We start from the raw sequence: 15,529 nt of genomic DNA on the forward strand, positions 1-15,529 counted from the left end.
CTCACTGCACATCTAGAGTCTTTTGAATAGAAGGAGTATCAATCTTCTCATGCTCAACTATTTCTTCTATAATTCCATTTACATTCAATTAAAGTTTCACTTCCAGCCTCATCACTTTTTGTTTCTTTGCTTCATTTGAATGTACTTTTTTTTAAACAATCTCTTTTTTCTATTATTCATTTCTGTAAAATGTCATGGGGGTTTTATCACTGGTAGAAAAAGAAGCAACACAATATATACTTTATTGCCTATGCAAGAATTGAATAACAGTCATACAGTTATCAATCACTGACAGACTGTGAAAGAAGTGATGTGATTGATCACGGATCATGATGTGCATCTGTTATTTACATAGTGATTTGTAGATTGAAGAGATAGCAGCGAAGTTTGTACTCTGTGCAATTACTTACAGTTAATATACTGTAAAAAATGAAACTGGAATTGTGCTGTTGGGGACTGATGTTATTTAATTCAACTATGGTAACTAAAGCCTTGACGGGTGTGGCTCAGTTGGTTAACCATCATTCCATGCACCAAAAGGTGACAGGTTCAATTCCTGATCTTTGGTCCCTGATCAGGGTACATACAGGAGGCAACAGATCAATGTTTCTTACATCGATGTGTCTCTCTCTCAAAAGTCAATGAAAACATATTTTTTTAAAAAGTAAAAAATATGAAAACATATTTAAAAAAAAAATAGCCTGGAGGGTGTGGTTCAGTGGTTGAGCACTGACCTATGAACCAGGAGATCACAGTTCAATCCCCAATTGGGGGCATGCAGGAGACAACTGATCAATGACTCTCTCTCATTGATGTTTCTTTCTCTCCCTCTCCCGTCCTCTCTCTGAAATCAATAAAAACATAAAAAACCAAACATGTTTTAAAAAAATTAATTAATTAAAAACAAATTAACAAATAAACTATGGTAACTAAAATTTGTGCATTTCAGAGCTGTGCAAAGCAAAAAGCTGACTGTATTTATTGTTTTTATAGAATTTATATAATATTTATTAACTATTTTTATATAAATTATATAAACTTAACTTTTTTAAATGGCTGTGTTTAATAATTGGCTCACAAAGTTCATTAAAATTTAACAGTTGGCTCTCATAAGCTGGCTTCAGCCCATCAGTGCTTTTAGCTCATAGATTCCTCAATTCTTTTTTTTTTTTTAGAGAGAGGTGGGGGGAGAGAGATCAATTTTTGTTGTTGTTCCACTTATTTATGCATTCTTTGGTTGATTCTTGTATGTGCCCTGACCAGGGATCAAACCTGCCACCTTGGCTTACTGGGACAACACTCTAACAAAATGAGCTACATGGCCAGGGCTTATTCCTCAGTTCTATGAATCCAATCCTTCTTTCCCTTTCTTCCCTCTGCCAAAACACAGATACACATATAAACATATTCAAAACTAAACAAAAATATTCTTTTTTTCCCAACTCTATTCCTATAGTGTCTGGATCATAGTTAGAGCTCAGTGTTTATAGAATGAAGATGAATTCACATCCACATGAGAATGCACACATCAGTTGACATCATTCCTTCATACGCACAATTTGGGTGTAGCACGCCCAAACAAAATAAATGCTGTGAGTCATAAGGCCGCAATGGATGTTGATTGCTTGGCTGGTCTACTCTGTGCTCCAAAATATTTTTTGTTTACTTGTTTTTCTGATTGTGAGAGAATACATGTACATTGGAAAGAACAGAAAGAAGCTGTAAAGATAGAAATAGGAGACAATGTTTGAGGTTAAAAAGATGAGAAAAGGCAATGGAAGATCATTAACTTTGAGTGCCTCCCGCGCATCTAGCACTTTCTTGGTAACTGTTATAATCAGGTACCATGTAAATGAGAAAGAACAAGACTTGGAGGAATAAGTGACTTCCTTCTGTCAAACAGCCTGAAATTGGTAGAGCTGTGAATTGATCTCAGATCTGCTAACTCCAAAGCACAGGCTCTTTTCTCTATACTATATTATCTCTGTACATGGTGGACAGTATAGAGTAGCCTGGTGGGCTAAAGGAGCCCTGACTGAACTGGATACCCTGAGGTAAGGCCCAGAGATTCAAATGCCTGAATAACAACTTTCCTTCTCAGTCCAGTGTATGTTTATGTCATTAGAACCCAGATGTCCAGTCTCTAACCCAGGGTTATTCCATTGTACCATATATATACCATGTTACCTCATATGTAATTCTTATGAAAAACATCATAAACATTCCCCAGTATCAAAGTGTATCCTAATACTTTCCGTCTAGGGCCAGAGGAGGACAGTGTGAGCCATCATGGACAGAGTATTAATTATGCTTATAGAAATACCCTTGCTTTAATATTCAGTCAATTTTGACTTATATGAAGGCATTTCATTCCTTTATACCTGCTCCCAGTGGTTTTCCCCTCCCTGGTGGGTGGTGCACATTCCTACTCTGAGTATGGGAGGAGGTGTGGTGCTGCTGTAGCAACAAGGAGATTTGCAGTCAGAAAGACCTGGGTTGGAATCTTAGCTCTGCCACTTAAAGTTACCTTGGGCAAGTAAATTCAACTCCCTGAACCTCAGTTTCCTAATCAGTCAACATGTTTAAATAGCACTCATCGTTTTTTCTGTCAAGCCTGCTCCTCCTCTCTTGCTGACTCTTTGCCTGATGGCATGGACTATCAAATTGCCCAAGCCAGAAAACCAAGTGTCACCTTTGACTTCTCCGTCTTTTTCACACACCAATCCAATCACAAATTTGATGATTTTGCCTCCCAAAATCTCTCTATTCTCCCTGTATCCTAATTCAAGTCATTGTCACTTTTGCCTGGATTATCGCAATAGACATTTATAAGTGGTTTCCCCATCTCCAAATTTGTGTCCTTTAATCTATTCTCTACATTGTAGTTAGAGTGATATTTTCTAAAACCAAACTGTTAATGCCACTGACCAGCTTAAAAGCTCTAATGGATTCCCATTGCTCATAAGTTAAAATCCAAAGTCCTTAATTATAAGGCCTTTCCTGATTTGGCCTTGGCCTTGGCTGTCATTGCTACCCCATCTTGTCCTCTCTGCCTCAGCCAAAACTGTTCTTTCAGTTCTTCAGACACATATTTCTCTTGCGTCTGTATTATTGCGTATTCCATTCCTGCTGCCTGGAACATGTTCTCTCCCTACCTACTAACTTCCCGTCCCTCCACCCAATTTACCTAGCTAAGCCTTAGCCATTCTTCAGGTCTCCATTAAGGTATCACTTCCTCTTAAAAAATCTTGCTCTGGATTTGTGTTCCTAAAGCACACTGTGCTTACCTGCTAAAATCAAAATTTCCTACTTTCTCAGCTGCTTTGACCAGTAGAGTCTAAATTCCTTAAGGGCAGAGATATCTTGCTTACTACAGAACATAACACCTGGTAGGTACATAGTAGTGTTCAATATACATTTGACCAACTGATTGAATTAATGAACTGTTCTGTGCTCTTATTGCCCAGACCCCTGGCTCTGTACACTAGATTTCAGAATCTGGTTCCTGCCCTCTTTTCTGGTTTAGGTGACCTGTTCTCTTCTTTGCACCCTAGGTAACTTCAAGACTTTCATCTCTGTAAATTCTCTCTTATTGTCAACTTCCTCTGCAGTTCCAATTAGGATAGTACAAGGAATCCAGAGTATCGGTGCTGGTCAACCCTGATCACCACTGCTACTTGCCCAGAAATAATCAAATAACAACAAACCATTTAATGAACACCTACTATATGGCAACTCCTTGTATATAAGGCAGACATTAATCTCATTTTACTGATGAGAAAACATGTTCTTCTATTCATATCCAATAGTTACTCAGGATTTGAACCCAGGTCTGTCCTGTTCTAAAGCTTTTCCACTACACATGCTTGAAAGTGTTATATCTCTTATTGTATCAAGTTTGATAAGCAACATATGCATTAGTAGATTAGAGAGACAATAGTAGCAATGAGGCAAACCCTTTGGAAGGGGAGTCTGGTGATATCTAACAAAATTACATGTGCATTTATCTTTTGACCCAGAAATCCCACTTCTAAGAATTTACCTTTAAGATACATCTATAACATTAGAAAAACACACATGCACAAAATTACTCATTGCATTGCTTGTAATACAAAATACTGGAAACTGAAATACCTATACACTGGAGAATGGTCAACTAAACTATAGAAGTGGTTCTCAGACATTTTGGTCATAGGCCTGGTTTACATGTTTATAAATTATTGAAAATCCCAGAGATCTTTTGTTTATGTGGATTATATCTATTGATATTTGTCATCTTAGAAATTAAAACTGAGAAAACATTTTAAATAATTATTATCCAAAATAACAGTAGTAAACTCATTATAAGTTAACATAAATAACTTATTTTAATAAAAAAACCTATATTTTCCAAAACAAAAAACATAGTAAGAAAAGCAGCATTATTTACATTTTTGAAAATCTCTTTAAAATCAATCTACTAGAAGACAACAGGGTTATCATATCTGCTTTTGAATTCAATCTGTTGGGATATGTTGTTTTAGTTGATGTACATGAAGAAAATCTATCCTTAACAGATATGTAGTTAGAAAAGTGAGGAGTATTTTAATAGTCACTTCAGATACTTGTGGATATTTTCTTTGATACATCAAAATTTGACACGTGATAATTTCTTTTTTTTTATTGTTCCACCTCTTTATGTATTCTTTGGTTGATTCTTGTATGTGCCCTGACTGGGGATCAAACCTGCAACCTTGGTGTGTCAGGATGAGGCTCTAACCAACAGAGCTACCCAGCCAGGGCCACAAGTGGTAATTTCTCAAAGGTTAGTTGCACTGTGGAATCTGAAACCATATCAGTGAATTTTTGTGCTTTGTTCCATTAAAATCTTTGATCCACATTATACTTTAAAGGGATATTTTACCCATATATGTTTATGTAACATCATGCATTGATTATTTGTAAAAATACTAGTTCACAGAGCTATGCAGATCTACCAAATATTGACACATTTCATTATACAACATTAAAAAAAAACACTGTACATTTGTTAATATCAGCACCCATCTTTTCAGAAAAGTTTGGGAAGTTGTCACGTTCATGGTGGTGAATACAAGTTTTTCAAAATTCGAATATTTACTTGAAAGCTTGAATTTTATCATTGGCAACAAATATGGTTAGTTGTTTTCCTTGAAGTGACAGGCCCACTTCATTTATTTTCCAGAAAATGTATGTTAAATTCCCAAGTCTGAATGAACAAGCATAGTTATTTTATTGTTCTTTAAAGTATAAATGATTTCAAGTAAAAGTGGTGTGTGTGTGTGTGTGTTTCTCTAGCTCTACTCACTTATAGAGCCTAGAAGCAATGGCACTGACTGTAGTGGCAATGAGCACACCTAGGACCTAGATTTTGGTTTCTAAATACCATTTCCCACTAAATGGAATTAGAGCTTTTAGGGGAAATGGGTGATTCCAGGACTGAGGCTGGGAAAGCACAAGATAAGCCTGGGATGTAGTGCCATAAAGTACGGGCAATGCTTTTAAAATGATGGAGATGATGAAAGAACATAAAAGCCAGCTACATCTAAAAAAGTTTGTACATCAAAATAAATAATGATGGTAATGATTACATAATTCATAGACTAAAATAAAAATTGATGAGTTCATTCTAATATAAATCAACAAATTGATAAATGAATAAATGGGGTAGAAGCAAAAAGCTCTCCCATACAGTAGGAAAACAAAAAAATGTATAAGGAATGATGACAATGTTATTAGAAAATTACCATATGGCTGCCCTAGCTTGTTTGGTTCAGTGGTTAGAACATCAGCCTGCAGACTGAAGGGTCTTGGGTTTGATGTGTGCCAAGAGCACGTATCTCGGCTGCAAGCTTGATCCCTTGTGCCGGAGGCAACCAATCGATGTGTCTCTCTCACATCAATGTTTCTCTCTCTCCCTTCCACTCTCTGAAAAAAACAATGAAAAAAATATCCTCGGGTGAAGATTTAAAAAAAACAAAATTATCATTTGGCAAGCCTATAGTAATAACTCTTTTAAGCAAGAACTATAAATGACTGTTACAGCTTGTGGGTAGTCTCAAATAATCTCCCAACAAAATACATATTAATTTTAAAGAGCAAAACAGCTACTTTACATGGATAAACCTGGCAAACACCACCTTAATAATTAACTGAACAAAGTTTCTCTCACCAATGATGGGACATACTGGTATCAAATGCCTCCTGATATGATATATGGAGAAGGAGATCGCATCAGTTTTGAAGTTTTCCTCCTAAAAATGCATAATCTAAATCTAATCATGAAGAAACATCAGACAACCTCAAATTGAGGGAGAGTTTACAAAACAAATGGCTTGTATTCTTTAAAAATGTCAAGGCCATGAAAGACAAAGACTGAGGAACTGTTCCAGATTAAAGAAAATTTAAGAGATTTGACAACTAATGTGTGATGCTGCACTGGATTCTGGGTAAGAAAAAAATTATTTTCTTTTTATATAAAGAATATTAGCGGGTCAATTGACAAAATTTGAATAAGGTCATAAATTTAATCACAATACTGTGTCAACGTTGAGTTTCGATTTTGATAATTGTACTGTGATATTTGTACTCTTTCTTTTGAGGAAATAGACTGAAAAATATTTAGGGATAAATGGACCTGAAAGTAATTTCAACAGTTCCTTTATATATCTATATTTATATGTATCTCTCTATAGAGACAGAAGAAAGAGCAAGAATGAGAGCACATGCATGCACAAGAAAGGATAATTAAGCAAATGTGGTTGGATATGGGTGAAAGGTATGTGGGATTTTTGGTAGTATTTTTGCAACTTTTCTTTAAATCTGAAATTATTTCAAAATAAAAAGTCAAGAAATCCCATAAGCATACATTTTGCATTACTTCCTTCTAAATATTATATTTATATATTTTAAAAATATATAAACACATAATTGGCATCATATAATATAGGCTTTTTTACTTAACATTGTTTTTCTTAATTTGATATTGAATCATGAGCAGTTTTCAATTTCATTTAAAATTCTTTAAAAAGATAATTGCCAATGAATGTATAATATTTCTTGTGTGGAGGTACTGTAATTCATTTAATTTATTTATGGTTTTCCTTACATTTTTCTGTTATAAGTCCACAGTAAATATATATAAGAAACATCTTTTTGCATATTTCTTTGTTCACATATTTGATTACTTCCTTATGCTCTATTCTTAAAATGGGAATGGCTTTGTTCTTTTTTTAAATGACTCAAATGACCCAACAAGCTCTCAAACATCCCCAATTTCCTTTTTAAGTTTGTGCTGCTTTACTGACTTCTGGCCTGTTCCAGGACTTACCTGTTTGGTAACAGGCTGTGAATTCTGGGTTTGACTCCTGACTTCGGTTGGTGATTGCAGAGGGGTGTGGGAAACCGTAGCTGGCAGCAGCAGGCTGGAGTCAGTTCTGGGCTGCAGGGCAATCTCCTGTTGAAGGGGAGTCTTACTTGAGACCTGAAAATTAAGACGAAAGGCCAAAAAAGTTACCAAGTGTGTGGGATGCACTGGCCAGATGCATATCAGGCTAAGACACAGTTTAGTACAGCTTAACATTCCCTGAAGTGTACCCTGTGCTGAAATTGGGTGTGGGGACACAGAGATAAATCAAATACTGAACCTTGCTCACAGGCTCACAATCTGATAGGTGAGACATACAAGTAAACAGATATTGAAAGGGCAATGATGGGTACTTATAAATTGGGAAGCACAAGGATTATTGGGAGCATGGAAGAGGTTTTTTGTCTCCTTTTATGCAAACTTTTATACAGTATATAGTCTTGCACATAAATATATTCATTCATCCCTTCTTTCTCTTTCTTTCCCTTCCTTCTTTTCATTTAGTGCATCTATAATTTGTTGAGCATAAGCCCTAGACCAGAGATTTTCAACCTGTGTGCCACAAGAATTTTTAAAACATGTGATAGCTGACTATTTAGTCAGAGGCACTGACCTCTTTTCCTGTAGATTGTCAAATAAAAAAATGACCACAGCCAATACAACAATAGCTGTCTGGTGTGAACGAATCAAAGTTATACCTATTTTTTTTTTTGTCAGATCAGCAAAAAATATATTTTTTGTTGTGCTACAGAATTTTAGTAATTAGTTATGTGTGCCATGAGATGAAAAAGGTTGAAAATGGGTGGCAGTGGAATTGAAGAGAAATTCAATAAAAGAAGTAGAATTTATCAGGCTTATTGACCAATTATCTAGGACAGAGACACAAGAATTAAGTATGACTCCTGTGCCATTTACCAAGCCAGGAAATGGGTATCTTTTTGGCCTGAATTGTTTTTTCCAGTTTTATTCAGGTATAATTGGTAAAAGTTCTGAATTTTAAGAACACATTTTAAAGAGCAAAGGAAATTTTGTTTGGGGTGCTACAGCTTATATTCACTTGAAGGAACCATTCTTAGAGTACTAGCTTTCTATAGGATGGATGTATATGGTATAAAAATGAAAGTTGGGAGGGCTTACAGGTTGGGAGTAGAGATATTTTACAGTCACTGGATGGATAGTAGTGGAAATCAATGCAAAATTGAGAGTAGGTTAACCAAATCAATTGACCACAGGTCAAGGAAGATTTAAATGAAAAAAGAGATTTACAGAAGAGAAAAACAGATGAGAGACATTTCAGGAGCAGAGAACAAACTGCATACAAAGCGTCAAAATGATGCAATAATCAGGCAGGTGGTAATGATGATAAGGGTGGCCTCTTTCAGAAACATAATTTGAATAGAAGGGAAGAAAGTGTGAAGCAAGAGGAAACTGGTCCTGGGAACAAATGAATCATCTTTGTGTAGTAGCCACACCCTGAGTAGCATGATTATTCCTACAAACGCAGATTTCCTGGTGGTAGTGAAGGAGGCTTGGAAAGCACAGTGATAATGTTAGGCTGTCAAACTGATCTAAGTTAAAGGGTCCATTTCTCTAGATTGAAAATTTTTAGCAACAGTAACTTACTCTTACAGCATGTTCTGAATATTGCAGAAAGGACAGTTAGGGCATCAAATGGGAAACCCAAAGCATCTCAGGGTTTACTTTCAGCTTTTCCTTAGATTGGATGCATTTCACATGTAAAATGATGGTAGTATAGTGCTTAATTCACAGAGTTGTGAGGATGAACCATAGTTTCCCTCTGAGCACCAGTTTATCGGGGTATAAAAAGGGTATGGTGATTTTTTTGGTAATGTGACTGAAAAGTAGGTGGTACAGGCACACTCAGTGTTGTACAGGAATAGCTTTCATTGATTGGAAGAGAGCTGTTAGGTTATATTATCTCTAAGGTGGCTGCTCAATTATTATTTGAAAGTTCCTGGAGACCTTATATAATTATCTCATTAAGATTTATTATTATTAGGACATAACCTCAGGTAAGGTGAAATTGCCTTTTAATTAAAAAAAGAAAAGAAAAATACACTGGTTCTACGCTGACATCTGCTGTGCAGCAGAATGTCATAGGATCCGGTGTATTAAGCTCTATCATTCTTCAGTGGAGGGATATTATATTAGTCCATTACTGAAATTTAGGGAAATTTTACCCAGACCAAGGATAATGAAGAATAATGCACCTATCTTTTAACAGAAATACACACACACACACACACACACACACACACACACACACACACACACACACACACACATTGAGAGAGAAAGAACAAAAGCAGGTGGTAACAATCTTGATTCTAAGAAAGACTGAAACGGTGTTTTGGAACCAGCATGAATTGAAACTAACATTTGAGTACCTTCTATCAACCAGTCCTTTACATAAATTATCTCCAGTCTTCATAACAACTAGCAAGGTAGGCATTAGAAAACTGAGGGTCAGAAATAAATAACTTGCCTAGGGTTATAAAGCTAAACATGACAGAGGCTGGAATCGGTAGTATCAGGATCTGTCTGCCACCAAAATCCCTGCTCATTTTACCATACTACTCTATGATAAAAGAATGTATTTGGAAAAATTTGGGACAAGGGGATCTGGAGAATTTCTCTTTCCCTACTTCCCCTCTGGCAGTTTTTTTGTTTCTTTTGTTTTTGGTTCTGATGTTTGCACCCTAGAGTTTGAGTGGGATTGAACATGGGGTATCTAAACAGAATAATTATACAGCCCCCACTATGTAACAATTTCTTTCCTTCACCTCACCTGGGACTTGGCGTTGGTGGGGAGGTTGCAGTGGTGGTGGTTCTGAAGGGTAGAGGTGGGGCTAGGGGAGGGGGTTAGAAAAGATGCATGGTTCTTTTCTTACCTTTAAATTGTTTATGAAATTCAGGACAACCAGTTGACTATTCTCTTCTCTTGCTCGAGACATTATATATTATGATGATGACGATGTTGGAGGTTTTAGGGGTTAAGGTTTGGTATCTGCAGGAAATTTCTGTAATGATCTATCTGCACAGTAGGTCCAAAAAAAGTGAAGGTTAAAGACTATTCCTTCATCAGTTTGGGGAGAGGGTTGTGTGTGTCAAAAGGTTGGTGCTGGGTCACTCTTCTTACACCCAGACAAACAGAAGGGATCCCCCTCGAATCAGGAGAGAGAAAAACGAGGAGACTCCCTCACACTCCTACTCTCAGGTGAGGGTCCGAGTGACAGGGACGTTCTTGTACCTCCTGGAGGGAAGGAAAGGGTGTAAAGGTGCTCGGGGGTCTGAAGGCCCGCGGTGGGCCGGTGGGCACCGCTGCAGATGGGGACCTGGGGGTTTCGGCCGCGCGGAGGCGGCGGCGGCGCGGGCGGGCCGGAGGCCGCGGGCCCTGCTGGAGGCGCCCGCCCCGCCTGCCCAGCCCGCGCTCCCTGGCGTTCCCCGCCGCTCGGGCCGGAGCGGCCGCCGCAGTCCTCGCGTCGTAGCCGGGCGTGGAGTCCAGGGGGCGCTGTGGCCCAGCGACGCCGGCGGCAGGAGCGGCCAAGGCGACGCTGGAGGCTTCGCGGAGGATCCCCGCCAGCGGCACCTCGGTCGTCCCGCCGCAGCCTTGCGCCCCCGGCCCGGCTCAGCGGAGCTCCTCCGGGATCCGCGTGGCTGCGGCGGCCCAGGAGCTCGATGCGGCTCGGCGGGTGCTGGGCCTCAGCAGCAGCGGCGACCACAGCCCCTTCAGGAGAGGGAGGCTTCGCGGCGGCGCCCGGGGCTGCGCCGGTGCCCTTCGGAGGAGGCTGTGGGCTCGGGGACGACCCCCCCGGGCCATGCTGAGGCTACGGCGGCCGCCGCTCGAGGTGAGTGTGGCGCGGCGCGGCGCGGTCCTGGGCTCGCTGGCCTTCGGCCTCGGGGAGGGCCCTGGCGGCAGCCCTCCAGCCGGGCGGACGGGGAGTCCAGCCGCTGCGGCAGCCTCCCCCACCCCGCGGCTCCGGGGCCTGAGCCTTTCTCCCGGTGTCCCCCGGGAGGCTGGAGGCGCGTGAGGGGCGACTAGGCCCCGCGCCGCCGAGAAGCCCTCGCCCCGGCCTCGGTTCCGGCGCCGCCCGGTGTGTGGAGCTGGGGGCCGGCGGGGGCACTGGCACCCTTCGGCTTGGCCCCGGGCGGGGCGCAGCCTCTTCTCCCCGGCCCTGCACCTTCATCCCCCAGGGATGCACAGGACGCCTGTTTGCAAACAGCCTAGGCTTTTCCGCGCCGCACACCGAGTCCCGCAGAGTCCCGGGGGGAAGGGCGGGAGGGCAGGGTGGGAATTGCAGTGCTGAAAGCGATGGGCCGCGAAAGCCCCTGGTCCCCCTGGAGTGTCATTTACGGATCTGGTGGATTGAAAAGAACCCCTTTGCGTCTCATTTGAGGTGAAATTTCACCACCTGCCGGTAGCTCATCCTGCCTTCTTCTATTACGTTTTGCCTCGCAGCGTGGTCTGCCTTGGAGAAAGCTCCATCCCAGCTTTGCGATGTTGCTAGAAACATGCTCACAATTATTTAAAAATACATGTACGTATGTTTTTACAAAAGTCTGTTTCTCCTTCTCTCCCAGTGTTTTTAATACCTCAGCCCTTGGCACAAAAATGTTCTACCTAAATAGATCCATAGAATGGATGACGAGAGGATTTTAAAAGTGTGCTAACTATCCCAGTAACAGATACCTGACGGAAATGGGACATATTCTAAATGTCAGAAGTTAAATGATTTGTGCTGGTATTAATGTAATAGAAAAGTTAGTGATTAGTGATTACACTCTGATACCTAAGTCAGGTTTATAGGTTTATGGTTGATAAATGCAGTTACAAGTTATTCTGTTTTCCTGTTATGTATGTGAAGGTTGTAGGATTGGTAAGTACTACTAAAACTTTTATAAACATGAAAAAAAAAAGCTTATTGTTGGACTTGGAAAGTACAGAGAAGTACCTTGTAGACTCTCCATAAATATTTAATAATGGGGGAAATGTCCCCCATAATCTCCTACTTAGGACATTTTTATGGTCATTTAAAGTTTAAAATGGGCTTGTACTGTTGGTGATTTTAATTTTTATTATTTATTTATTTTTTTAATCCTCACTCGAGGATATTTTTTCCATTGCTTTTCGGAGAGAGTGGAAGGGAATGAGAGAGTTAGAAACATTGATGTAAGAGAGACACATCGATTGGTTGCCTGCTGCACGCGCCCCGACGTGCGTTGGAATTGAGCCTGCAACCGAGGTACCTGCCCTTGGCCGTAATCCAACCCGGGACCCTTCAGTCCGAGGGCCGTGGCTCAAACCACTGAACCAAACTGTCTAGGGTTGTTGGTGATTTTTAAATTATTATCCCTGCATATTAGGTTCAAAGTTAAAAGACTCTTCTGTTTTACTGTTTAACATACAGTCATTTGTATAAGACCTATAAGAATGTTTTACTAAATTCTATTGCAATCATAGTTGAATTCATCAATTAAAACAGAATAACCTGGGTAGCTACTTAAAAGACCCCTGACTTACCACCTGGGCAGCATGAGAGGCTCCTGAGGTCTGTGGAGGTTTGGTGTAGTAAATGTTTTTGAGGACCTGTCCTGTTACATCCAGTAGTCGTATATTGTTTTTGTAAGGTTTTGCTTAAATATTTGTGATTGTAAAAAATTGGCTTGATGAAAAAAACTTTTTGAATATTAAATTATGTTTTTAAAAGTCCGATCTAGTTTTTCTCAGTGTATCCCTAAAGACTACCAACATTAGAATCAGCTGAAGGTGCTTATTAAAATATGCAGATCCTGGCCCCTTAAATCAGAATTTCTAGGGCCCTGGCCTGGTAGCTCAGTTTGTTAGAGCGTCCTCTGGATATGCCAACGTTGTGGGTTCTATTCCAGGTCAGGGCACATACAAGAATCAACCAATGAATGTACAAGTAAGTGGAACAACAAATCAGTCTCTTTGTCTGTCTCTCTCCCCCCCTCCCCTCCCTTCCCCTCCTCTGCCCCTCCCCCCTTTCTGTCTCTAAAATCAATTTTTTAAAAAAAGGAATTTCTAGGGATGATGATAGCCCACAGATCTTCATTCTTATCAAGCTCCCCTATTCTTAGTCCTAACACAGTTTGAGAAATCACTGATATAATAAGTTTAAAGTTAACTAACCTTGGCAAGCTGAATTAAAGTATATCTGTTTTCTAGTTAAGCTATCAATCAATCTTAAGTGGCAACATAGTCATTTCTTATATGACTACAGATAATGGTGTTTTAATCTTAGAAAAATATTTCTAGGGACAGCTGATTTGGTCAACAGACATTTGAGAGCCTTTTGTGGTAGCCATGTTGTTATAAAAGGATACCTGGCCATTTACCTTGGTACTTGTCTCCTTGGATCTCAGTGTTGTTGTCTGTAAAATGCAGATAGTTATACTTATCTTGCAAGACTTTTAGGGTAAATATATCTGAAAAATTTTGTAACCTGTAATAGATAGTTATAACATTTTAGCTATTAATTTTAAGTGCCAGGTGCCTTCTTCGGTGTTCTGGGAAACACAATAATGACCAAGTTCTGCTAGCAGCTAGCTGATTGTGGAATAAGGACATACTTAGTTAACTGTTACAAGGCAGGGTCAGACAAGTGTAATTGAGTGGAACATGCTAGACCTCTTTTTAAGGCTTCTATGTTTAATTCAGTAGCTTGCCTTTAAGAATATTAATAATTTTTGTATATGATCTTCCTTCCTCTTCCGATTCCTGATTCAGTGTTTTACACTTTAAGAAGGTAATTGTATATGTTGCCTGGTAAGTGATAGTTTTATATTAACTCCTTTAGAAAGACAGAATGAGTAGAAATAATCCCATTTCTTACTCTGTTGCTAAGTTACCACTGTTCATTTCATTCAGTAAACTTTTATTTGGTATCTGTTACGTGCTTGACAGAGATTAGTTGCAAAGGCACAATTTAAGCTTCAATTTTATCTTCCACAAAATGAAGCTGATAATACCCATCTTATAGGATTATTGTAAGGATTAAATGATATAATGTGTAAGTTAAAGCTATGATTCAGTCCCAGCATTCCCGGTAAGTCATTGTTACTCTGTCCGTAAAATGCAGGATTTAAAAAAAATCCTCGCCCAAGAATATTTTTTCCATTGATTTTTTTAGAGAGTGTGGAAGGGAGGGAGGGAAGAAGAGAGAGAGAGAGAGACATCAATTGGTTGCTTTATGAACAGCGTCCTGACTGGGGCCTGGGATCAAGCCTGCAACTCAGGTATGTGCCCTTGAGCAGGAATCAAACTGGAGACCCTAAATGTGCAGGCCAAGGCTCTAAACACTGAGCCACATTGGCCAGGGCAGAAAATATACTTCTTGTTTACTTTTCATTGAAAGAGCTTGAAAGATCGTTATTTTATTTATACAGTTTACTAAGAAAATCATTGTGATCAATTTTAAAGTATTAGAGATTGCTAAATTAAGGTGTCAGTAGTTAATATTTTAATTGTGTAGTTCGTAGAATACCTTATACTTCATAATACTCAATATATTTTATTTAAGAAAATAACTTGGAAATGCTACTTATAAAATATTTCCTATTATACAAATTAAGTATATTTAAAAATTTTTTCTTTTGAATTATTGTTAATAGCCCATTTACAGAACTGAACTATTGGAAAAATTAGAAAAGTATGTAATGTTTTATACTTATGAAATACTTTTTGAGAACCTTTAATAGAATAAGGTAAAGATGAGGAAATGTCTATGGACATGTTGAAATCAAGTAAAGACACTGAATTCATATTGGGTAAGGGAAAGGATAACTGAATGAATGTTAAATGGGGATCTTGAGGCATTTAGAATTTTATATTACAGAACTATTTTTAAAATCTTAATTTTTTTCTGTCAGTTGTCTTTTAGTTTAAAATCTATACGTTTGTTTATTTAAGTTTAAAACATACCTTTTTGGACCTAGGCTTTTTTTTTTTTAATATGTCTTTGTTGATTTCAGAGACAGGAAGGGAAAGGGAGAGAGAGAGATAGAAACATGAGTGATTTGAGTCATTGTTTGGCTGCCTCCTGCACGGCCCCTACAGGGGATTGAGCCCACAACCTGGGCATGTGCCCTGACTGGGAATTGAAC

At 39.1% G+C, this 15,529-nt stretch overlaps 1 protein-coding gene, 1 long non-coding RNA gene and 1 pseudogene across 5 annotated transcripts in view; 1 reads left to right on the top strand and 2 right to left on the bottom strand.

Annotated features, from left to right (window-relative positions):
- Window positions 1–6,030: 6,030 nt before the first annotated feature.
- Window positions 6,031–10,688, bottom strand: LOC308560506. Its single transcript, XR_013999336.1, has 3 exons — window positions 10,297–10,688; window positions 7,349–7,501; window positions 6,031–6,272 (listed from the first exon to the last, which is right to left on the bottom strand). It is a non-coding gene; the product is annotated as an uncharacterized lncRNA (long non-coding RNA).
- A 230-nt stretch (window positions 10,689–10,918) lies between these two features.
- The window catches only part of ZFYVE9 (zinc finger FYVE-type containing 9), an 87,812-nt gene continuing 83,201 nt past the window's right edge, over window positions 10,919–15,529 (top strand). For 2 of the 3 annotated variants that reach the window (XM_081145197.1, XM_081145199.1), the window contains exon 1: window positions 10,919–11,253. The gene's annotated coding sequence lies outside the window, so the exon portion shown is untranslated. The remainder of the gene's footprint in view (window positions 11,254–15,529) is intronic. The other variant, XM_081145198.1, reaches the window with a different exon arrangement.
- LOC308560442 (large ribosomal subunit protein uL22 pseudogene) overlaps window positions 11,233–15,529 on the bottom strand; it is a 28,123-nt pseudogene continuing 23,826 nt past the window's right edge. Inside the window, exon 2 of the transcript in view lies at window positions 11,233–11,708. The product of the transcript in view is annotated as a large ribosomal subunit protein uL22 pseudogene (transcript). The remainder of the gene's footprint in view (window positions 11,709–15,529) is intronic.

This window comes from Miniopterus schreibersii, assembly GCF_964146895.1.
Source record: "Miniopterus schreibersii genome assembly, chromosome: 8".
In the NCBI taxonomy this organism is placed as follows: Eukaryota; Metazoa; Chordata; class Mammalia; order Chiroptera; family Miniopteridae; genus Miniopterus; species Miniopterus schreibersii.